The 6,029-nt window shown below is 37.3% G+C and overlaps 1 pseudogene; it reads right to left on the minus strand.

The window, feature by feature from the left end:
• Nucleotides 1–3,294: 3,294 nt before the first annotated feature.
• On the minus strand, nucleotides 3,295–5,173 carry LOC142856964 (cytochrome P450 2C26 pseudogene; annotated as a pseudogene).
• Between the last annotated feature and the right edge of the window lie 856 nt (nucleotides 5,174–6,029).

Below are 6,029 nucleotides of genomic sequence, written 5' to 3' on the forward strand. Positions count from 1 at the left end.
CAAAACATGAAGGAAGTTGGAAGGTGTTTTTCTTCTCAGGGATGAAAAGTTTGGTTCACCATCATCGAGTCAATAAACATCATATTAATAGGATTAAGGATTGACTATCTAAATAGATGTAAAAAGGGCACTTGACAAAGTCCAAAATTCTTTCATGATAAAAGTTCTAAAGAAAGTTAAAAACAAACAAAACATGCAACATGAAACATAGATGACCAATAGCATATTAAATGGGGAAAAATAAGATCATTTATTCTAAAATCTGTAATGACATAGGATGTTTACTTTCTCAACTCTTGTACAACAAAGCACTTGAATATTTAGAGTAATAAAACAAGAAAAATATAAAGTAGATGAAAACTGGACAAAGAGAAGTTAAACTGTTCCTATTGGAAGACGACAAGATTCTGCATTAGAAGATCATATAGATTCCTCCTGAAAACTTTTGAATCTGATAAGCATTTTCAGTAAATATTTATCTTGTAAAACAAGCACATAAAACACAGTGATCTTTGTATGATCAATAGAAAATTGCTGAGAATGAAATTAGGAAAATATTTTATTGACAAAAGCTTCAAAAATATTTAGGAAATTAATAGGCATCCCACTGAATAGGAGAGAAAATTTCCAGCTATTTGTCTGACAAAGAATTTGTTTGTAGAATAAACAAATACTTTTTAAATATTAATAGAATAATAATAACTTCATGAAAAATGGGCTATTGCACTGAACAGAAAATTGTCAAAAGAAACACAAATGTCTAAGACATGCTTTTTAAAGTGCACTGTATCTTAAGATACCAGAAAAAGCACATTAAAATAATTTTACGATTCCATCTTAACCCAGCCAGAATGATCATGATTAAGAACACAAATAAAAACAAACGCTGTCATAAATATAGAGAACAAGAACTCTGATACACCATGGTGAGTATGTAAAATAATGCATCCAGTTTGGAAACAGTCTGCAGGTTTCTCAAAAACTGGAAGGGAGCTGCCAGATGAATTTATTATTCCACAAAAGAAACACTTATTTACACATGTGTATTTACTACTTACACACACACACACGTAACCATATGAGGCCTGAAGCTGGAGTTACAGGCTGTTGTGAGCTCTCCAACCTCGGTCCTAGGGACTGAACTCAAATCCTCTAGAAGATCAGTAGGTTTCCTTATGTCAGGGATTCTGCAAGAGTCACAGCCAGCAGAAGAGCAGTCAGGAAGACTGTAGAAGATGGAAGACCGGGAAGTCGGCTGTGAGATTGTTGCTTCTAGCTATGATAGGGAAACTATACCTATATAATCTTAACAACATGGCTACCTAAATAAGACTTACATAATCCCCTAACAACTGACATCCCAGTATAGATGAGGGAAATCTCACAGGCCCCACCTTCAGCTGAGGAGTTATAGCCAATAACTGTTCCGAGAGAGAATTGGGCTTTCCCAGGGATAAGCCTCCAAATTGGTTATCCAATACAGAGCGATCAGTCCCCAAAACATTTCCGTGCAAGCAACATTGAATGGACATAGCAGGCTGCTTTATGAAGTTAATGATTTATAGCTCTATATAACCATGGTTGAAGAGGGGTCTGGAATTTAAAAGACAGATGGAGAGAGCCCGGGAAGGGTCGAGAGAGGAGAAGGAGCAAGGCAATGATGTAGTTGTATTTTAATTAAATTGGAAAAAGGAAATAGAATGGAAAGATTTGGAAAACGCTTAAGTTGGTCATGTAATGAATGAATCAGTATGGTAAAGAAATAAAAAAAAGAGCCTACATTTTTAAATTTTCTATTTATTTTATAAACTATTTTCCATAAAGCTAAAATTAATAAACTATTCTGACTTACTGGTCTTGGCATTCTCAATGCTAAACAGTTTGTTGTTGTTTTAGTTTTCAGTTTGGCAGGTTTTTTTTTCCTATTCCAATTTTAAAGTAGTGAAGAAGGGGAACATGTCAAGAATACCAGAGTGGAAACAATCCTTCTGAAATGTCACACGATGAACAGTGTTTCCAGGTAAGAGGGATGAGGGAAACAGCATAAATGCAATCTGGATTATGTGAAAAATTGAAAATGTAATCCCTAGTGGTTTTACTTTTTATGTTTTGGGAGGAAGAAATGAGGAACAATAGTGTGCTCTTTGTGTACTTTGTTTTCTGCTTTAGAACGCATACAATAAGCCTTTGAAACTCTGGGGCCTTTGATTTCTGAATATTACTTATGCTGACTGGAATTCTCTTGGGGAAGATTTGTCAGAGTCCCTGGCATTGGGCCCCTCTCCTGTCTCTGATCTTCAAGCCTCACGTCTGACTACAAATTGACCTCTCTTGAAGGTGACTTTTTCTTTGCTTTTCTAGTTTGTATCACTGGGTAGTACAAGAGGTGCACAGCCCTGAGCTACTGAACCAGCTGATTCTTTCTCAGGGCTAGCAAATGGAAGGTGTTAGAGATGGGGGAAAATAAAGGAAGATAAAGGTGGATCCCTTCTCTGACCCAGAGAGTGACTGAAGGCCTTCCAGCATCTATGGTGGTTGGAACTTCCCCTCATCACTGGAATTTCATAGTAGAGACTACCCCCTACTGGCTACCCCTAATTTTACCCTGTTTTTCAGTTCTCATATTATCTGGAGACCTATTCCATACATTAAATATTCTCTTTTAAACACTTAACTATGATTTTTTTCTAGCTCGAACTTAATGATGATGCTTAGCTTAATTTATGCACAAAGAAAGAAAAAACCCTGAAACTATAAGTCAGTCTGGATTAATTTTGGTACAGTTATACGATGGAGAATGTCCCCAATGTTTCCTTAAGGAAAATGATATAGTAAATAGTTCTCTTAACAGAAAAAAAATCAAATTTCAACTTAATTTAGAATTTTAATGGGATTACCAAAATTTAGTGCCCTGGGTTAATTTCATATTTATTGATTTTGTTGCCGTTATATTAGAAGCATTACCAGACTAGTCTCCTTTCATCAAAATACAAATTTGAAGAAAATTTTTTACTCTCTTAGTAACAATCAGCCTCTCAAATGTCCCCAGTGGCAGATGTAATTCCTATGGCTCAGCTCACTTCACTGAGCAGGTCTATCCCAGGCCCAGCACCTGAGATGCAGCCCCATTGCCTTTTTGACCATTTCTTTTTTTCTGGTCTAATTTCTTTACCTGCTGACTTCATCAATGAGGACCTCCTCCTTTCTGCTGTGGGCAGAGTGTGTTGTATGATTTGAGAAGTTCAAACCATGCTCTCTGAGAAGAAAAGAATGACACTTTTTACAGTCTTTTTTTTTTTGGAATCAGAAATACAAATTTAATATGTGTTGTCAAGGATATACAAGAGACAGAAACATGATTGTGAATTATTATATAGTTGGACACTATACATTTTAAGTGGTAGCCGTGTTAATTATAGGTTTAGCTACATGTGAGTATAAGGGATAGTCACAGTGCTACCGAGAATATGAAATGGCAAATATCTTTGATGATTACTTCAGAGACTGTAAAATGAAGACCTGATGATTTCCATGGGAAATTAGAGAGCAGAAGCTGTGAGAATGTGGAAGGACGCTGTATGCATTCCGGGAAAGTGTTAAATACAAGGTTTGAGGGTGATTACAGAGAAGAACACAGCAGAAACCAGTCATCTGATCTTCATTAGACAGGAATGAAGCAGAGCTGGAAAAAGGGAGGTAATACAGCAAATCCATTGATCTGTGGTGTATCATTGATATCTTTTGGGGGAACCAGAGATTTCAGCTTGAAGTTCTGTAAAATGGTGGTCAGGAACAGAAACAGCTCCATGCGGGCCAGACCTTCTCCTAAACACACTCGTTTCCCTGCTGAGAAAGGCATAAAGTAGTCACTTTTCTTAAAGTTTCCTTTTGAATCCAGAAAATGACCAGGATCAAATGTCTCTGGATTAGGGAATTCGTTGCTGTCATGCAAAACTGATGATAGTGATGTTATAATGGTCGTTCCCTTGGGGATGAGGTAGTTCCTGAATTTAACATCGCAGGTCACTTCATGGGGTAGGTTGTTGGGGGCGATATCAAGGAGTCTCTGAACCTCATGAATCATGGCATCTGTGTAGGATATTTGCTTCCTGTCCTGCAAGCAGGGGCTGCGTTGTCTGCCAATCACATGGTCAATCTCTTCCTGGACTTTAGCTGTGACATGTGGGTGCTTCTCTTTTCTGGAAAGAACATTTGGATATCCAATAATGATCACAGTGATTCTCTATCTTTCTATTAAGAATTGAATCAGAGTGAGAATAACTATGATTATTACCCAGGTCTTCTGAACTACTTCTAGAAAACACACCTGCACTGTTCCCAGTGTGCTTACCCCTTGGAGCAGGATCAGAGAGGAATAAACCCAACATACTTGTTCCTCACAGAGGGAGGGAACTGGCCCTATGTGAACACACCTAATTGTCCAGTTCTACCAGTGCTATGCCAGTCTTCCTTGTGAAGTGGGCAGAAAACACAAAATGGATATTTCGTTTTCTGTATTCAAGATGAAATAGGAGTGAAAGAGTCCATCAATAGATACACAGAGAATGTGTGTAAGGTTTTTTGATTTAAGGATATTTTACTACTAGATAATGTCTCATAATATTGAAATACGGAAACACATAGCTGCTGATTCCCTCAAATGATCATGATCATCATCACTTCAATGGGTTTTCAATATCAAATCCTTAACAGACTTAAAATGATTTTTTAAAAAATATTACAAATATTATACCAGGTCATTACTATTAATTTCTGGTGAATTAAATTCCAAATAAGATTTTGGAAACTTAGCCTAGATGCATCACATTGCGGTCGAAGGAAGTTATTTTGACGATAAATGTTAGTGTGGTTACACAGGAAATTTGATGTGAATTTATACAGCTAATGAAAACAAAACCTATACGCGCAACATGAAGATCAAGGCCATTAACTAGGTTAGCATGACAAAAGCCAGAGAGAAAACCACCCTAGGTCCTGCTTTCTGTCAGAGGAATAATGAAGAGAAATCAAGCTTGCTTTCCAATTGAACTGTTTTCACTTCGCGGAGATTTCTGGAGCCGTTTCACCTCATCTGGACGACTGCTATTACATTAATGATGCTGACCAGGAGGATTGCTGTGACAGAAATGATGCCAGCTAGGAGGCTTACCATGACGTTAATGACGCTGGCCGGGAGCCAGCTTATGGAGAGCAGTGAGCTTGTCCCAACTCTATCAGGACCTGGCTTAAATAGTTACCAGGACATAATCAACCCCCTTAAGAAGTTGCTTTGCGGTTTGTTGGGAAAGCCTTGTTAGAATAAAATTTTATGTAAAAATAACCTCAAACTTAGAGAAACTGCAAAAGCCCTAGTGAAAATGGCTCTGTAACTTGACCTCCGGGACGCTTCTCGGTTTTGCCCCAGTTTTTGTGTATGTCTCTCGGATTCCTCAAGCCTTCCTTCACATTCTTTTTCTTTCTGAAATATTTAACAGTTGCAAATAGGGCACATCATTTCCCTACAGCAGCACAGTGTTTCTATCATACATCGTCATAATGCCATCATTAAAACCAGAAAATTCACTTTGATATGGTGTCATTATATAATCAATCATTTCTTTTTTAAAAAAATTGGTAGTTGCTCAAATGTTTTTCTTTATGTGGTGGGGCTTTTAATTCTGGCAGTTCCTTGGATCTAATTCAAGTTAATGTATATAAACTTCAAATAAAGCATGACATGCCCATCATAGAGACCTTTCCTATAATTGGATTGATTGTTTCTTTCTGTAAACACGAACTTTGACTTATATGGAGCATCCACTAAAAGTTTGTTTTCAGTGCAGCTTCCTGGTTGCCTCTCATAAGTCAAGTTTAAACATGAAAGCAGACCAAGACTTAATTTCCTGATTGTAAGTACTCTCTGAGCTTTCCTGTCAATGGCTCCATTGACAATTTCCAGCCATAAAGCCATCATTGATTCCAACAACTGGCATCATATTTGTATGATAGTTTGATGCTATGGCACGTTA

Source organism: Microtus pennsylvanicus, chromosome 9 (assembly GCF_037038515.1).
Source record: "Microtus pennsylvanicus isolate mMicPen1 chromosome 9, mMicPen1.hap1, whole genome shotgun sequence".
Classification (NCBI taxonomy): Eukaryota; Metazoa; Chordata; class Mammalia; order Rodentia; family Cricetidae; genus Microtus; species Microtus pennsylvanicus.